The sequence below is a fragment of the Eucyclogobius newberryi genome, unplaced genomic scaffold (assembly GCF_026437365.1).
Source record: "Eucyclogobius newberryi isolate DKJ021-1_F unplaced genomic scaffold, fEucNew1.0.hap1 SCAF_92, whole genome shotgun sequence".
In the NCBI taxonomy this organism is placed as follows: domain Eukaryota; kingdom Metazoa; phylum Chordata; class Actinopteri; order Gobiiformes; family Gobiidae; genus Eucyclogobius; species Eucyclogobius newberryi.
Window position 1 is genome coordinate 13,282 of NW_027316535.1, and position 19,931 is coordinate 33,212.

The following is a 19,931-nucleotide window of genomic DNA, read 5'->3' on the forward strand; positions in this document are numbered from 1 at the left end:
GGTGGGACAGACAGTATATGGAGTGGTGAGACAGACAGTATATGGAGCGGTGAGACAGACAGTATATGGAGTGGTGAGACAGACAGTATATGGAGCTGTGAGACAGACAGTATATGGAGTGGTGAGACAGACAGTATATGGAGTGGTGAGACAGACAGTATATGGAGTGGTGAGACAGACAGTATATGGAGTGGTGAGACAGACAGTATATGGAGTGGTGAGACAGGTGGTGGTATTGAACATCACTGACACTTGATTTGTTCCTGAAGAAGATGATGATTGAGAATATGATGTAATATATATATATTTATGATCAAACATAAAATCTCCTGGTGTCAACAGTATTTCTTCTGTGACAAACATGATGATATTAAATGAAACACTTTTAAAGATCATGATCTCTGGTTCATATCAAATAAAAGATAAAAGTACTTTAAATACTTTTACATGCTAATAACCAGGTTTAAAACACATTCAACTTGTTCTTATGACGCCGCGCGCTTGTGGGCCCCTTGATATTGCTGGGGGGCCCCTTGATATTGCTGGGGGGCCCCTAACTTTGTAAATCTATTTCTCAGCCTGTCACAAAGAGGTCACAGAGAGGTCACAGGGAGGTCACAGAGAGGTTACAGAGATGTCATAGGGAGGTCACAGGGAGGTCACAGAGAGGTCACAGAGAGGTCACAGGGAGGTCACAGAGATGTCATAGGGAGGTCACAGGAAGGTCACAGAGATGTCACAGGGAGGTCACAGAGAGGTCACAGGGAGGTCACAGAGATGTCACAGGGCGGTCACAGAGAGGTCACAGGGAGGTCACAGAGAGGTCACAGAGATGTCACAGGGAGGTCACAGGGAGGTCACAGAGAGGTCACAGAGATGTCATAGGGAGGTCACAGAGGTCACAGAGATGTCATAGGGAGGTCACAGAGAGGTCACAGGAAGGTCACAGAGATGTCACAGGGAGGTCACAGGGAGGTCACAGGGAGGTCACAGAGAGGTCACAGAGATGTCACAGGGAGGTCACAGGGAGGTCACAGGGAGGTCACAGAGAGGTCACAGAGATGTCACAGGGAGGTCACAGAGATGTCATAGGGAGGTCACAGAGAGGTCACAGGGAGGTCACAGAGATGTCACAGGGGACTTTGTTGTCATTAGTTTCTGATTCTGCGAATGCTCAAAAGATGATTATTCAGTGCTCTAGGCTCCGCCTCTGGCGGTCAGAAGGGATTCATAGAACTGTAGTTACATGCGTAACTTTCATGTCCCTCCTGGACCTGGTCTGTCCTCAGGAGCTGGTTGGAGTCCTGGAGTCCAGTGGAGATCTGGTCTCTGTCTCATGTTCTGAAAATGAAATTTTTCTCCTGAAAGGAGATCGTGACATCATCCGCCTGTCCACCACGCCCGAGGGAGTACCTCACAGTGAGTACCTGAACCAGGTCTGAACCAGGTCTGGACCAGGTCTGAGGGGGGGGGCTGAGGGGGGGCTGGAGGGCTATGATTTTCCTGAATCCCTCAATCATCTCCACTGTCTTCTGGGCGTTGAACTCCAGGTTGTTAGTCCTGGTTTAGTCCTGGTTTAGTCCTAGTTTAGACCCGGGTTAGACCCGGGTTAGACCTGGTTTAGTCCTGGTTTAGTCCTGGTTTAGACCCGGGTTAGACCTGGTTTAGTCCTGGTTTAGACCCGGGTTAGACCTGTTTTAGTCTTGGTTTAGTCCTGGTTTAGTCCTGGTTTAGACCCGGGTTAGACCCGGGTTAGACCTGGTTTAGTCCTGGTTTAGTCCTGGTTTAGACCCGGGTTAGACCTGGTTTAGTCCTGGTTTAGACCCGGGTTAGACCTGTTTTAGTCTTGGTTTAGTCCTGGTTTAGTCCTGGTTTAGACCCGGGTTAGACCCGGGTTAGACCTGGTTTAGTCCTGGTTTAGTCCTGGTTTAGACCCGGGTTAGACCTGGTTTAGTCCTGGTTTAGACCCAGGTTAGACCTGTTTTAGTCTTGGTTTAGTCCTGGTTTAGTCCTGGTTTAGTCCTGGTTTAGACCCGGGTTAGACCTGGTTTAGTCCTGGTTTAGACCCGGGTTAGACCTGGTTTAGTCCTGGTTTAGTCCTGGTTTAGACCCGGGTTTGACCTGGTTTAGTCCTGGTTTAGACCCGGGTTAGACCTGGTTTAGTCCTGGTTTAGACCCGGGTTAGACCTGGTTTAGTCCTGGTTTAGACCCGGGTTAGACCTGGTTTAGTCCTGGTTTAGTCCTGGTTTAGACCCGGGTTTGACCTGGTTTAGTCCTGGTTTAGACCCGGGTTAGACCTGGTTTAGTCCTGGTTTAGACCCGGGTTAGACCTGGTTTAGTCCTGGTTTAGTCCTGGTTTAGACCCGGGTTTGACCTGGTTTAGTCCTGGTTTAGACCCGGGTTAGACCTGGTTTAGTCCTGGTTTAGACCCGGGTTAGACCTGGTTTAGTCCTGGTTTAGACCCGGGTTAGACCTGGTTTAGTCCTGGTTTAGTCCTGGTTTAGTCCTGGTTTAGTCCTGGTTTAGTCCTGGTTTAGACCTGGTTTAGTCCTGGTTTAGTCCTGGTTTAGTCCTGGTTTAGTCCTGGTTTAGTCCTGGTTTAGTCCTGGTTTAGACCTGGTTTAGTCCTGGTTTAGTCCTGGTTTAGACCTGGTTTAGTCCTGGTTTAGACCTGGTTTAGTCCTGGTTTAGTCCTGGTTTAGACCTGGTTTAGTCCTGGTTTAGTCCTGGTTTAGACCTGGTTTAGTCCTGGTTTAGTCCTGGTTTCAGCCCTGTTTTTCTGCTTCTCGAGGTTCGGACCTGTCGGGGCGGATGACATCACCTCTGACCACGCCCCTGACCCCCACCTTTCTGCCCCCCACTGGAGCTGTGGAGACCGCTCAGCCAATCAGAACGCTGCCCATCATCACAGAGGGAGGGGTCGAGGACAGAGGAGATGCAGAGACAGGAGAGGAGGCGAGAGAGGAGGTAGGAAACATACAAGGAGGATGTATACTGCCACCTGCTGGTACAAACCAGAATGCAGGGGTTTATCATTTAATCAATTAATTTATTTTTAATCATTTAATCAATCTACTTTTCTTCTTTTTCAAAATTGTGCCTGGGGACAAACAGAACTTTATATATTTTAACTGAAATATTTATTATTATCACAAAAATAATACTTTCCATAAACTTGTGACCTTCAGGGGGCGGAGCTTGTCTCTCGGAGCCGCAGCAGCTCATTGGCATCATCAGTGACATCGCACGACAGCCCCAGATACTCCGCTCCCATTGGTCAGGAGCAACATTCAGCCCCGCCTACTGATTCCAGATACTGCGCTCCCATTGGTCAGGAGCAGCCAGAGCTCATTGTAACGGCGATGCGACTGAAGAGAAGACGCAGACGCCGCAGAGGTTAGTCCTGCTTTAGACCTGCTTTAGTCCTGCTTTAGACCTGCTTTAGACCTGCTTTAGTCCTGCTTTAGACCTGCTTTAGACATGCTTTAGTCCTGCTTTAGACCTGCTTTAGACATGCTTTAGTCCTGCTTTAGACCTGCTTTAGACATGCTTTAGAGCTGCTTTAGTCCTGCTTTAGACCTGCTTTAGACCTGCTTTAGAGCTGCTTTAGACATGCTTTAGACCTGCTTTAGTCCTGCTTTAGACCTGCTTTAGACATGCTTTAGACATGCTTTAGTCCTGCTTTAGTCCTGCTTTAGAGCTGCTTTAGTCCTGCTTTAGAGCTGCTTTAGTCCTGCTTTAGACCTGCTTTAGTCCTGCTTTAGTCCTGCTTTAGTCCTGCTTTAGACATGCTTTAGAGCTGCTTTAGTCCTGCTTTAGACCTGCTTTAGTCCTGCTTTAGACCTGCTTTAGACCTGCTTTAGACATGCTTTAGTCCTGCTTTAGTCCTGCTTTAGAGCTGCTTTAGTCCTGCTTTAGACCTGCTTTAGTCCTGCTTTAGTCCTGCTTTAGACCTGCTTTAGTCCTGCTTTAGTCCTGCTTTAGACCTGCTTTAGACATGCTTTAGTCCTGCTTTAGAGCTGCTTTAGTCCTGCTTTAGTCCTGCTTTAGGGCTGCTTTAGACCTGCTTTAGTCCTGCTTTAGACCTGCTTTAGACATGCTTTAGTCCTGCTTTAGACCTGCTTTAGACCTGCTTTAGTCCTGCTTTAGACCTGCTTTAGTCCTGCTTTAGAGCTGCTTTAGTCCTGCTTTAGTCCTGCTTTAGACCTGCTTTAGACATGCTTTAGTCCTGCTTTAGTCCTGCTTTAGACCTGCTTTAGTCCTGCTTTAGTCCTGCTTTAGACCTGCTTTAGTCCTGCTTTAGACCTGCTTTAGACATGCTTTAGTCCTGCTTTAGTCCTGCTTTAGGGCTGCTTTAGTCCTGCTTTAGACCTGCTTTAGACATGCTTTAGTCCTGCTTTAGTCCTGCTTTAGACCTGCTTTAGTCCTGCTTTAGACCTGCTTTAGACATGCTTTAGTCCTGCTTTAGTCCTGCTTTAGAGCTGCTTTAGTCCTGCTTTAGACCTGCTTTAGACCTGCTTTAGTCCTGCTTTAGTCCTGCTTTAGACCTGCTTTAGTCCTGCTTTAGACCTGCTTTAGACATGCTTTAGTCCTGCTTTAGTCCTGCTTTAGTCCTGCTTTAGTCCTGCTTTAGTCCTGCTTTAGGGCTGCTTTAGACATGCTTTAGTCCTGCTTTAGTCCTGCTTTAGAGCTGCTTTAGTCCTGCTTTAGACCTGCTTTAGAGCTGCTTTAGTCCTGCTTTAGACCTGCTTTAGTCCTGCTTTAGACCTGCTTTAGTCCTGCTTTAGACCTGCTTTAGACATGCTTTAGTCCTGCTTTAGACATGCTTGAGTCCTGCTTTAGACCTGCTTTAGTCCTGCTTTAGACCTGCTTTAGACCTGCTTTAGTCCTGCTTTAGACCTGCTTTAGGGCTGCTTTAGTCCTGCTTTAGACCTGCTTTAGACCTGCTTTAGACCTGCTTTAGTCCTGCTTTAGACCTGCTTTAGTCCTGCTTTAGACCTGCTTTAGACATGCTTTAGTCCTGCTTTAGTCCTGCTTTAGGGCTGCTTTAGTCCTGCTTTAGACCTGCTTTAGACCTGCTTTAGACATGCTTGAGTCCTGCTTTAGACCTGCTTTAGTCCTGCTTTAGACCTGCTTTAGACATGCTTTAGTCCTGCTTTAGTCCTGCTTTAGGGCTGCTTTAGTCCTGCTTTAGACCTGCTTTAGTCCTGCTTTAGACCTGCTTTAGAGCTGCTTTAGTTCTGCTTTAGTCCTGCTTTAGACCTGCTTTAGACCTGCTTTAGTCCTGCTTTAGTCCTGCTTTAGACATGCTTTAGTCCTGCTTTAGACCTGCTTTAGACCTGCTTTAGTCCTGCTTTAGTCCTGCTTTAGACCTGCTTTAGAGCTGCTTTAGTCCCGCTTTAGTCCTGCTTTAGTCCTGCTTTAGACCTGCTTTAGTCCTGCTTTAGAGCTTCTTTAGTCCTGCTTTAGAGCTTCTTTAGAGCTGCTTTAGAGCTGCTTTAGTCCTGCTTTAGAGCTGCTTTAGAGCTGCTTTAGTCCTGCTTTAGAGCTGCTTTAGTCCTGCTTTAGAGCTGCTTTAGTCCTGCTTTAGAGCTGCTTTAGTCCTGCTTTAGAGCTGCTTTAGTCCTGCTTTAGAGCTGCTTTAGTCCTGCTTTAGAGCTGCTTTAGTCCTGCTTTAGAGCTGCTTTAGTCCTGCTTTAGAGCTGCAGGTTAATAACGTCATAACAAACTATAATGTCTTACGTTCATAACTTAATAATGGCCAATAAAATTCTATACTTTTGCAGACAGTGGAACTGGCCAATCAGAGGACAGCTGCTCAGACTCTCTCTTCCCATTGGACGATTGCGGCAGTGAAACAGGAAGTGACAGGACCTCGCTTTGTGGGCAGGACCAGGACCAGAGCGAGTCCAGGTCAGGATTTAGATATGTAGAGTTTAATTATGTAGGTCACTTAACCTGTTCCCACCCACCTGTGGCCGGCGAGCATTTTCTATATCTCAAATATTCTCTTACATCATCACTTTTATTTCCGTGGTCAATACCAGCAAGTTATACATCATTTTAAAGCTTATTTTCTCAACAAAACAAATATGTCATTGATTTACATTGAATAATTTGCCCCAAGAAGCAATTGACAATAGTTTGTGAGAAAGTCTCAACTTTTACAAACGCATGTCCTGTTTGTGTTTATGACGGACGAAACGGCTTTTTTTTTTTTCTTCGTTTCTCGCCGGACGAGAATGCGCTTGTCCGGCGCATTTCTCCGTCCATAACAAATGACCTGTTTGACCTATAAGATAATGTTGGATATCCTTCTTTTCTTCAGACTGTTTCCTACAGAATGAGACCATCCACCATTTTTTCTGTCCACGGGTTTGTTTGCTACAGCCTCCGCAAAAAACGACGCACATGGATTAGTCTGTTTACATCTAAATAGCGTCGCATGTGAGTGACGTAGAAGTATTTGATTGACATATTATTCTAGCCAATAAGAATAGCTTTAGAAAGAGGGGCGGGACAAAGGCCTTATTGACACAGAATCTTCTGTATTCTCGTGCATATCCCTGGGAAGGCTGTAAAGAGACAGAGCTCGTGCACAGCGCTTACATTCACACTTCTTTATGTCAGTAACAACTCGTACATAAGGCATCATGACTTTCTTTCGGTGAGAAACTTAACTCATGGTGAGCAATTTAACTCCTTTATGTGAGAAACTTATCTACACAAAGTCAACCAATATTTTTCAGAAATATTAAACTAATTGCTTAACGCCAACCAATATTTTTCAGAAATATTAAAAACTAATGCTCGAAAACTAACCAATATTTTTCAGAAATATTAAACTAATGCATAAAACGTTTTATGGCTCACTCTTTTTCACACACAAAGTTTTGTCTGACCTTCTTTGTCGCCTGTGTTCGCCTGCTGCTTCGAAACGACGCGCTCTCCTCACGGAGAATGAGGTGCGATGGGCGGCCACGGGGAAAAGTGGACTTCCTTTAGCTGTGCACAGACTTCACTGATTCACCCGTCAATCTCCGCGAAGGGGCTGCTGGTCATCCGGCTCGATAGGACCAGAAAATGTCCTTGGGAGGAGACATGCACCGATGCTATTCCGTAACACATCGAGAACACAATTCAACTTAGAATATGAAACGACACAGAAATATCAGACATTTGTGTCAGACATTTGTGTGGCAAGCTTGGGAGAAAACGCGGGGACTGATCACGCAGGCTGTTGTAAGCAGCCTGCGTGATCCTCCTGCGTCTCGCCCCGTTTTTTCTCATGCTGGTTGGTTTTATTAGATATTCTGGAATAGGCGGGTCACATTTCTCATTGGTCAGCTTCACATCAAGGCACTTGGTATTTTTCCGTAGAGATCAAGCCTTGGGTAAACATTACCCAAACTCCTCTGGGCTGTCACACCCCCTCGGGTAAACATCATTTGGCCCATCTTTACGACCCCGTCACAAATGCAGTTTGTCACACACCCGTTCTTCTCTTATACTAATGATGCAGATAAAATATCACTATTATGCAGATAAAATACATCACAGAAATATAATCATATATTCACATTTTATCACATAATCAGCTGTACTTACCCGGCGGTGTGGTCGGCTACATCCACCTAGCTGCAGATGCTAACAGCGTGTGGTCGGCTACATCCACCTAGCTGCAGATGCTAACAGCGTGTGGTCGGCTACATCCACCTAGCTGCAGATGCTAACAGCGTGTGGTCGGCTACATCCACCTAGCTGCAGAACTCCGGTGCTATCACAGCCTCTGAGGCGAGAGCACTCGCTGCCTCGACATAAGTCGCGGGGCTGAGCAAACCGGCAGGTATCAAACAATTCAATGTTTTCCGCTTACAACTCGACAAACCTGCGCAAGAAGAAAGGGGCGGGGCTCTCGGTGTCACGTGACTATATAGGTTCACGTGGGTCACAGAGAGGTCACGATCTGCGAATGCTCAAAAGATGATCATTCAGTGCTTAAGGCTCCGCCTCTGGCGGTCAGAAGGGATGAAATAGAACTTTTGTACCAAACAGTAAATAAAAATCCTAACTTTTATCGAAAAGTCAAAAAAAGAAAAGGGAGTAAAGCTGGACAGGCTGAGCAGTTGCATAAATCTGCTTTAAACATAATCCACATAATCCCAGAAAAGACGACCAAGAGATAAAAAGAACAGAGATAATACAAGAGAAGGAGGTTTTGTTTTGACTGACGAAGAATGGGAACAACTGGAGGGATAAACCCTGTCAAAGTGTCCCGGGACTGTCCTGCATCACGTGTCCTGCATCACGTGTCCCGGGACTGTCCTGCATCACGTGTCCTGCATCACGTGTCCCGGGACTGTCCTGCATCACGTGTCCTGCATCACGTGTCCCGGGACTGTCCTGCATCACGTGTCCTGCATCACGTGTCCCGGGACTGTCCTGCATCACGTGTCCTGCATCACGTGTCCCGGGACTGTCCTGCATCACGTGTCCTGCATCACGTGTCCCGGGACTGTCCTGCATCACGTGTCCTGCATCACGTGTCCCGGGACTGTCCTGCATCACGTGTCCTGCATCACGTGTCCCGGGACTGTCCTGCATCACGTGTCCTGCATCACGTGTCCCGGGACTGTCCTGCATCACGTGTCCTGCATCACGTGTCCCGGGACTGTCCTCGCCTACAATACTATGTATGTGGGCTCAGGACCCCTGACATGGACCCCTGACATGGAACCCTGACATGGACCCCTGACATGGACCCCTGACATGGAACCCTGACATGGAACCCTGACATGGAACCCTGACATGGAACCCTGACATGGACCCCTGACATGGACCCCTGACATGGACCCCTGACATGGAACCCTGACATGGACCCCTGACATGGACCCCTGACATGGACCCCTGACATGGAACCCTGACATGGACCCCTGACATGGACCCCTGACATGGAACCCTGACATGGACCCCTGACATGGACCCCTGACATGGACCCCTGACATGGAACCCTGACATGGACCCCTGACATGGACCCCTGACATGGACCCCTGACATGGACCCCTGACATGGACACTTCTGGAACATCCTTCTGACCGCAGCAAAAAAATCCATCATTAAAAAGACCTAATAATGGTCTCTGTCCCCAGCTCCCTGCAGCCTCCGGACTCTCTGCTCCTGACCCACACGGACCCTCGGCTCCTGACCCACACGGACCCTCGGCTCCTGACCCACACGGACCCTCGGCTCCTGACCCACACGGACCCTCGGCTCCTGACCCACACGGACCCTCGGCTCCTGACCCACACGGACCCTCGGCTCCTGACCCACACGGACCCTCGGCTCCTGACCCACACGGACCCAGGACTTGGACCGGACCTGGACCCGGCTCGGGCCTCAGGACCAGCTCTAGACCCGATGCCTCAGACTCCAGATGTGGACCTTCTGTTGGAGTGCACTTTCTCCTATCAGCACACAGAACGGGAGCCTTCAAACCAGATGCCCTCCCAGCTCTGCTCAGAAGACCCGTTCATGAGCCTCGAGTCCGGCCCAAACCAGGATCTCGACCAGAACATGAAGGTTGGTCTGATGAAAGGTCAAGAGATCTGCCTCAGTTTCATGCTCTTTACCTTTTTGTGTTGAACCTGTCTGTGTGTGTCTCTGTGTCTCCGTGTCTCTGTGTCTCCGTGTCTCTGTGTCTCCGTGTCTCTGTGTCTCTGTGTCTCTGTGTCTGTGTGTCTGTGTGTCTGTGTGTCTGTGTCTCTGTGTGTCTGTGTCTCTGTGTGTCTGTGTCTCTGTGTGTCTGTGTGTCTGTGTGTCTGTCTTTGTCTGTGTGTCTCTGTGTCTGTGTGTCTCTGTGTCTGTGTGTCTGTCTTTGTCTGTGTGTCTGTCTCTGTCTGTGTGTCTGTGTCTCTGTGTCTCTGTGTCTCTGTGTCTGTGTGTCTCTGTGTCTGTGTGTCTGTCTTTGTCTGTGTGTCTGTCTCTGTCTGTGTCTCTGTGTCTCTGTGTCTGTGTGTCTCTGTGTCTCTGTGTCTGTGTGTCTCTGTGTCTGTGTGTCTCTGTGTCTCTGTGTCTGTGTGTCTCTGTGTCTGTGTGTCTCTGTGTCTCTGTGTCTGTGTGTCTCTGTGTCTGTGTCTCTGTGTCTGTGCGTCTGTCTCTCTGTGTCTCTGTGTCTGTGTGTCTCTGTGTCTGTGTGTCTCTGTGTCTGTGTGTCTCTGTGTCTGTGCGTCTGTCTCTCTGTGTCTCTGTGTCTGTGTGTCTCTGTCTCTGTGTCTGTGTCTCTGTGTCTCTGTGTCTGTGTGTCTCTGTCTCTGTGTCTCTGTGTCTGTGTCTCTGTGTCTGTGCGTCTGTCTCTCTGTGTCTCTGTGTCTGTGTGTCTCTGTCTCTGTGTCTCTGTGTCTCTGTGTCTGTGTGTCTCTGTCTCTGTGTCTCTGTGTCTGTGCGTCTGTCTCTCTGTGTCTCTGTGTCTGTGTGTCTATGTCTCTGTGTCTCTCAGGAGCCGTGTGCAGAGGAGCAGAAGTTTTACTCTTCGATCTCTGTTTTGGACAAAAAGCCGAGCGTCTCCAGTGACGAGGACGACATCTACACCACAGCGCCCTCTGCCTGTCAGGATGACAACACGAGTCAACTGACCAATCAGGAACCAGAGCCTTGTGGCCAATCAGAGGCGAGCGAGCAGCAGAAGGAGCCGCTGTGTGAAAGCTGGATGTGTTTCAGTGGCCCCGGCTCCGGCATCGTGAGACTGTGTGCCACTGACAGGTCTGTGTGCCCTCTGTGTAACCACTGTCTGACCTCTGTCTGACCTCTGTTTAACCTCTGTGTAACCTCTATGTGCCCTCTGTGTAACCACTGTCTGACCACTGTCTGACCTCTGTTTAACCTCTGTCTGACCACTGTCTGACCTCTGTGTAACCTCTGTCTTACCTCTATGTGACCTCTGTGTGACCTCTGTCTGACCTCTGTCTAACCTCTTTGTGACCTCTGTCTAACCTCTGTGTAACCACTGTCTGACCTCTGTGTAACCACTGTCTGACCTCTGTGTAACCTCTGTCTGACCTCTGTGTAACCTCTGTCTGACCTCTGTCTTACCTCTGTGTGACCTTTGTCTGACCTCTGTCCAACCTCTGTGTGACCTCTGTGTAACCACTGTCTGATCTCTGTCTGACCTCTGTGTGACATCTGTCTAATCTCTGTGTGACCACTGTCTGACCTCTGTCTTACCTCTGTATGACCTCTGTATGACCTCTGCGTGACCTCTGTATGACCTCTATCTGACCTCACATGACCTCTTTATGTCCTCTGTATGACCTCTGTCTGACCTTTGCAGGTTTCTCTGGTGTCTGGACTTAAAAGGAGGACTCTTCTTCTCTCCTCTTTCTGAGCCAGGAGTGAAGTGGCAGCGCTTTGAGGATAATGTCCACCAGGTGGCGCTGTCACCCTCAGGTGAGTCAAAGGCAGGGCATCAGGGTTAACCCTGAGTCATGTGACCTGCTCCTGAAGGATCCTGATCATGATCAGGTTCTCTCTCTCAGGCGGCCTGCTGTGGAAGATAGAACAGCGCTCCCTGGTGGCCATGGCGTGCTCTAAAGCCTCGGCCAGTGGGCGGAGACATTGGTACAAAGCTCTGGAGCAGGCGGTTTACGTGGACCTGAGCGAGGACTCTGCTTGGATCCTCAGGACAAACGGAGACTTGTACCTGCAGACGGGTCTGAGTCCAGAGCGGCCGTGCTCGCGCTCGCTCCAGGTGGACACGCCCGGTGTGTTTGTGCAGGTGTGTGTGGGAGGGGGCGTGGTCTGGGCCCTCACCGACCACAAGGCCGTGTTCTACAGAGAAGGAGTGAGCAGTCTGTGCAGCGAAGGAGAGCGCTGGGTCCAAGACACTGTGAGGTACACACACTGACACACACTGACACTGACACTCACTGACACACACTGACACACACTGACGTCCTGGTCCTGGTCCTGGTCCTGGTCCTGGTCCTGGTCCTGGTCCTGGTCCTGGTCCTGGTCCTGGTCCTGGTCCTGGTCCTGGTCCTGGTCCTGGTCCTGGTCCTGGTCCTGGTCCTAGTCCTGGTTCTGGTCTCTGTCTACAGTGAGGCTCAGGGGGTGGAGCCGGTCTGTCTCTCTCTTGGTCCTGGTCTGGTCTGGGCTCTGGACTCTGAGGGACGTCTGTGGTTCAGGACTGGGATCAGTCCGAGCCGACCTCAGGGCACCGATGACCACTGGTGGGAGGTCAGTGCTAACCCCAGCCCCTGACCCCAGCCCCTGACCCCAGCCCCTGACCCCAGCCCCTGACCCCAACCCCTAACCCCTGACCCCAGCTCCTAACCCCAGCCCCTAACCCCTAACCCCAGCCCCTAACCCCAGCCCCTAACCCCAGCCCCTAACCCCTGATCCCAGCCCGTAACCCCAACCCCTAACCCCAGCTCCTAACCCCAGCCCCTGACCCCAGCCCCTAACCCCTGACCCCAACCCCTAACCCCAGCCCCTAACCCCAGCCCCTAACCCCAGCCCCTAAACCCCAGCCCCTAACCCCTGACCCCAGCCCCTAACCCCAACCCCTGACCCCAGCCCCTAACCCCAGCCCCAACCCCTGACCCCAGCCCCTAACCCCAGCCCCTAACCCCTGACCCCAGCCCCTAACCCCAGCCCCAACCCCTGACCCCAGCCCCTAACCCCAGCCCCTAACCCCTGACCCCAGCCCCTGACCCCAGCCCCTAACCCCAGCCCCTAACCCCTGACCCCAGCCCCTAACCCCAACCCCTGACCCCAGCCCCTAACCCCAGCCCCAACCCCTGACCCCAGCCCCTAACCCCAGCCCCTAACCCCTGACCCCAGCCCCTGACCCCAGCCCCTAACCCCAGCCCCTAACCCCTGACCCCAGCCCCTAACCCCTGACCCCAGCCTCTCTTTTGATCACAGTCTATGTGGCCCCGTCTGCCAATGCTGAATATGCTTGTGAAGCACTGCTCTCCTGCAGACACAGCACCCACAGGTCACAGCACCCACAGGTCGCAGACACAGCACCCACAGGTCACAGACACAGCACCCACAGGTCACAGACACAGCACCCACAGGTCACAGCACCCACAGGTCGCAGACACAGCACCCACAGGTCACAGACACAGCACCCACAGGTCACAGACACAGCACCCACAGGTCACAGCACCCACAGGTCACAGACACAGCACCCACAGGTCACAGCACCCACAGGTCACAGACACAGCACCCACAGGTCACAGCACCCACAGGTCACAGACACAGCACCCACAGGTCACAGACACAGCACCCACAGGTCACAGCACCCACAGGTCGCAGACACAGCACCCACAGGTCACAGACACAGCACCCATAGGTCACAGACACGGCACCCACAGGTCACAGACACAGCACCCACAGGTCGCAGACACAGCACCCACAGGTCACAGACACAGCACCCATAGGTCACAGACACGGCACCCACAGGTCACAGACACAGCACCCACAGGTCACAGACACAGCACCCACAGGTCACAGCACCCACAGGTCACAGACACAGCACCCACAGGTCACAGACACGGCACCCACAGGTCGCAGACACAGCACCCACAGGTCACAGCACCCACAGGTCGCAGACACAGCACCCACAGGTCACAGACACAGCACCCACAGGTCACAGACACAGCACCCACAGGTCACAGCACCCACAGGTCACAGACACAGCACCCACAGGTCACAGACACGGCACCCACAGGTCGCAGACACAGCACCCACAGGTCACAGCACCCACATGTCACAGACACAGCACCCAGAGGTCGCAGACACAGCACCCAGAGGTCGCAGACACAGCACCCAGAGGTCGCAGACACAGCACCCAGAGGTCACAGACACAGCACCCACAGGTCACAGCACCCACAGGTCACAGACACAGCACCCACAGGTCACAGACACAGCACCCACAGGTCACAGACACAGCACCCAGAGGTCGCAGACACAGCACCCAGAGGTCGCAGACACAGCACCCAGAGGTCACAGACACAGCACCCACAGGTCACAGCACCCACAGGTCACAGACACAGCACCCACAGGTCACAGCACCCACAGGTCGCAGACACAGCACCCACAGGTCACAGACACAGCACCCAGAGGTCACAGCACCCACAGGTCGCAGACACAGCACCCACAGATCACAGACACGGCACCCATAGGTCACAGACACGGCACCCACAGGTCACAGCACCCACAGGTCACAGACACAGCACCCACAGGTCACAGACACAGCACCCACAGGTCACAGCACCCACAGGTCACAGACACGGCACCCACAGGTCGCAGACACAGCACCCACAGGTCACAGCACCCACATGTCACAGACACAGCACCCAGAGGTCGCAGACACAGCACCCAGAGGTCGCAGACACAGCACCCAGAGGTCACAGACACAGCACCCACAGGTCACAGCACCCACAGGTCACAGACACAGCACCCACAGGTCACAGACACAGCACCCACAGGTCACAGACACAGCACCCAGAGGTCGCAGACACAGCACCCAGAGGTCGCAGACACAGCACCCAGAGGTCACAGACACAGCACCCACAGGTCACAGCACCCACAGGTCACAGACACAGCACCCACAGGTCACAGCACCCACAGGTCGCAGTCACAGCACCCACAGGTCACAGACACAGCACCCAGAGGTCACAGCACCCACAGGTCGCAGACACAGCACCCACAGATCACAGACACGGCACCCACAGGTCACAGCACCCACAGGTCACAGACACAGCACCCACAGGTCACAGCACCCACAGGTCACAGGTCACAGCACCCACAGGTCACAGGTCACAGCACCCACAGGTCACAGCACCCACAGGTCACAGTCACAGCACCCACAGGTGCTCTTCCTCGTCTCTGGTGACTTTAACCACACTTCTCCCTCTTCTGTCCTGACACACCAGTATGTCTCCTGTCCCACCAGAGACAATACAACACTGGACTTCTTCTTTGCCAACACCAGGAGGCTCCTCCCCCTCCCTCCCCTGGGACCACACCCTTGTACACCTGAGGCCTGTGGTGCCCCGTGTGTTGAGGAGGTGCTCTGCTGAGAGCGAGGAGGCTCTGAGGGACTGTTTCAGCACCATCACCAAGCATCAGGACATCAGCACCATCACAGAGCATCAGGACATCAGCACCATCACAGAGCATCAGGACATCAGCACCATCGCAGAGCATCAGGACATCAGCACCATCGCAGAGCATCAGGACATCAGCACCATCACAGAGCATCAGGACATCAACACCATCACAGAGCATCAGGACATCAGCACCATCACAGAGCATCAGGACATCAGCACCATCACAGAGCATCAGGACATCAGCACCATCACAGAGCATCAGGACATCAACACCATCACAGAGCATCAGGACATCAGCACCATCGCAGAGCATCAGGACATCAGCACCATCACAGAGCATCAGGACATCAACACCATCACAGAGCATCAGGACATCAGCACCATCACAGAGCATCAGGACATCAGCACCATCGCAGAGCATCAGGACATCAGCACCATCGCAGAGCATCAGGACATCAGCACCATCACAGAGCATCAGGACATCAACACCATCACAGAGCATCAGGACATCAGCACCATCACAGAGCATCAGGACATCAGCACCATCACAGAGCATCAGGACATCAGCACCATCACAGAGCATCAGGACATCAACACCATCACAGAGCATCAGGACATCAGCACCATCGCAGAGCATCAGGACATCAGCACCATCGCAGAGCATCAGGACATCAGCACCATCACAGAGCATCAGGACATCAACACCATCGCAGAGCATCAGGACATCAGCACCATCGCAGAGCATCAGGACATGAGCACCATCACAGAGCATCAGGACATCAGCACCATCACAGAGCATCAGGACATCAACACCATCGCAGAGCATCAGGACATCAGCACCATCACAGAGCATCAGGACATCAACACCATCACAGAGCATCAGGACATCAGCACCATCACAGAGCATCAGGACATCAGCACCATCACAGAGCATCAGGACATCAACACCATCGCAGAGCATCAGGACATCAGCACCATCACAGAGCATCAGGACATCAGCACCATCACAGAGCATCAGGACATCAGCACCATCACAGAGCATCAGGACATCAGCACCATCACAGAGCATCAGGACATCAGCACCATCGCAGAGCATCAGGACATCAGCACCATCACAGAGCATCAGGACATCAACACCATCACAGAGCATCAGGACATCAGCACCATCACAGAGCATCAGGACATCAGCACCATCACAGAGCATCAGGACATCAGCACCATCACAGAGCATCAGGACATCAACACCATCACAGAGCATCAGGACATCAGCACCATCGCAGAGCATCAGGACATCAGCACCATCACAGAGCATCAGGACATCAACACCATCACAGAGCATCAGGACATCAGCACCATCACAGAGCATCAGGACATCAGCACCATCACAGAGCATCAGGACATCAGCACCATCACAGAGCATCAGGACATCAACACCATCACAGAGCATCAGGACATCAGCACCATCGCAGAGCATCAGGACATCAGCACCATCGCAGAGCATCAGGACATCAGCACCATCACAGAGCATCAGGACATCAACACCATCGCAGAGCATCAGGACATCAGCACCATCGCAGAGCATCAGGACATGAGCACCATCACAGAGCATCAGGACATCAGCACCATCACAGAGCATCAGGACATCAACACCATCGCAGAGCATCAGGACATCAGCACCATCACAGAGCATCAGGACATCAACACCATCACAGAGCATCAGGACATCAGCACCATCACAGAGCATCAGGACATCAGCACCATCACAGAGCATCAGGACATCAACACCATCGCAGAGCATCAGGACATCAGCACCATCGCAGAGCATCAGGACATCAGCACCATCACAGAGCATCAGTACATCAGCACCATCGCAGAGCATCAGGACATCAACACCATCGCAGAGCATCAGGACATCAGCACCATCACAGAGCATCAGGACATCAGCACCATCACAGAGCATCAGGACATCAGCACCATCGCAGAGCATCAGGACATCAACACCATCGCAGAGCATCAGGACATCAGCACCATCACAGAGCATCAGGACATCAACACCATCACAGAGCATCAGGACATCAGCACCATCACAGAGCATCAGGACATCAGCACCATCACAGAGCATCAGGACATCAGCACCATCACAGAGCATCAGGACATCAGCCCCATCACAGAGCATCAGGACATCAGCACCATCACAGAGGATCAGGACATAAGCACCATCACAGAGCATCAGGACATCAGCACCATCACAGAGCATCAGGACATCAGCACCATCACAGAGCATCAGGACATCACAGAGCATCAGGACATCAGCACCATCACAGAGCATCAGGACATCAACACCATCACAGAGCATCAGGACATCAGCACCATCACAGAGCATCAGGACATCAACACCATTACAGAGCATCAGGACATCAGCACCATCACAGAGCATCAGGACATCAACACCATCACAGAGCATCAGGACATCAGCACCTTCACAGAGCATCAGGACATCAACACCATTACAGAGCTTCAGGACATCAGCACCATTACAGAGCATCAGGACATCAGCACCATGACAGAGCATCAGGACATCAGCACCATGACAGAGCATCAGGACATCAGCACCATCACAGAGCATCAGGACATCAGCACCATCACAGAGCATCAGGACATCAACACCATCACAGAGCATCAGGACATCAGCACCTTCACAGAGCATCAGGACATCAACACCATTACAGAGCTTCAGGACATCAGCACCATCACAGAGCATCAGGACATCAGCACCATCACAGAGCATCAGGACATCAGCACCATCACAGAGCATCAGGACATCAGCACCATCTGTTGTGAAAACACTGTTTCCTCCGGACGGTGTTTTCCAAACAACAAGCCCTGGATGAACCGTGACCTGAAGGTTCTGCTGAAGGAGAAGAAGAGCCTTCAGGTCAGAACAAGGAGGAGCTGAGGACTGTGAGGAGGAGCTGAGGAGGAAGATCAGGAGGAGGAGGAGGCTACAAGAGGAGGATGGAGGAGCAGCTGCAGCAGGAGAACATTCAGGGAGTGTGGAGGAGCCTGAAAACTATCTCGGGCTTCAAAATCCCCCCTGCCCAGACAGAAGGGGATCTACAGTGGGTGAATGATTTAAATGCTCACTTCTTTAGGTTTGATCGGTCACCCACCCCTCCCCCTGCACAGTCCCCTCCCCCTGCACAGACCCCTCCCCCTGCACAGCTGCATGCTCCCTCTTCCACAGCAGTACAATGCCCTGCATCTGTTCCTCTTCACTTCTCTGTCCCGGACCATCAGCTCCCCACTTCACCTGGACTCACCCGTCCCCCCAGCACACAGTCCCCCTGGACTCACCCGTCCCCCCAGCACACAGTCCCCCTGGACTCACCCGTCCCCCCAGCACACAGTCCCCCTGGACTCACCCGTCCCCCCAGCACACAGTCCCCCTGGACTCACCCGTCCCCCCAGCACACAGTCCCCCTGGACTCACCCGTCCCCCCAGCACACAGTCCCCCTGGACTCACCCGTCCCCCCAGCACACAGTCCCCCTGGACTCACCCGTCCCCCCAGCACACAGTCCCCCTGGACTCACCCGTCCCCCCAGCACACAGTCCCCCTGCCAACCACTGACTGTCACAGCAGCTCAGGTGAGGAGAGAGCTGAAGAGGATTAAAGTGAGGAAGGAGCAGGACCTGAGGCATCAGCCCCAGGCTCCTTAAGTCCTGCAGATGAACTGTGTGGAGTTATGGAGCATGTCTTCAACATGAGCCTGAAGCTGAGGGTGGTACCACAGGTCTGAAGACCTCCTGTCTGGTACCATAGGTCTGAAGACCTCCTGTCTGGTACCACAGGTCTGAAGACCTCCTGTCTGGTACCACAGGTCTGAAGACCTCCTGTCTGGTACCATAGGTCTGAAGACCTCCTGTCTGGTACCACAGGTCTGAAGACCTCCTGTCTGGTACCAGAGGTCTGAAGACCTCCTGTCTGGTACCACAGGTCTGAAGACCTCCTGTCTGGTACCTGTGCCCAAGACACCGCGCCCCAAAGACTTCAACAGCGTCAGGCCAGTGTCTCTCACGTCCTGATGAAGACACTGGAGCTGGTCCTGGACCACCTCCGCTCCACCGTGAGCTCAGCCATGGACCCGCTGCAGTTTGTATATGTCCTGGCATCGGAGTGGAGGACGCCGTCAGCTCCTGAGGGACAAGCTGGAGACGGCTGGTGTGGAGTATGACCTGCAGAGTGGATCCTGGACTACCTCACAGACCGACCCCAGTTTGTGAGAGCACGGGACTGTGTGTCTGACACTTGTACCTGCAGTGTGAGGGACCTGCAGTGTGAGGGACCTGCAGTGTGGGGGACCTGCAGTGTGGGGGACCTGCAGTGTGAGGGACCTGCAGTGTGAGGGACCTGCAGTGTGGGGGACCTGCAGTGTGAGGGACCTGCAGTGTGAGGGACCTGCAGTGTGGGGGACCTGCAGTGTGGGGGGCCTGCAGTGTGGGGGACCTGCAGTGTGGGGGACCTGCAGTGTGGGGGACCTGCAGTGTGAGGGACCTGCAGTGTGAGGGACCTGCAGTGTGAGGGACCTGCAGTGTGGGGGACCTGCAGTGTGGGGGACCTGCAGTGTGAGGGACCTGCAGTGTGAGGGACCTGCAGTGTGGGGGACCTGCAGTGTGAGGGACCTGCAGTGTGACGGACCTGCAGTGTGGGGGACCTGCAGTGTGGGGGGCCTGCAGTGTGGGGGACCTGCAGTGTGAGGGACCTGCAGTGTGAGGGACCTGCAGTGTGAGGGACCTGCAGTGTGGGGGACCTGCA

The 19,931-nt window shown here is 52.6% G+C and overlaps 1 pseudogene; it reads left to right on the forward strand.

Annotated features, from left to right (window-relative positions):
- The window catches only part of LOC140354523 (tectonin beta-propeller repeat-containing protein 2-like), a 64,885-nt pseudogene that overhangs the window by 12,627 nt on the left and 32,327 nt on the right, over positions 1–19,931 (forward strand).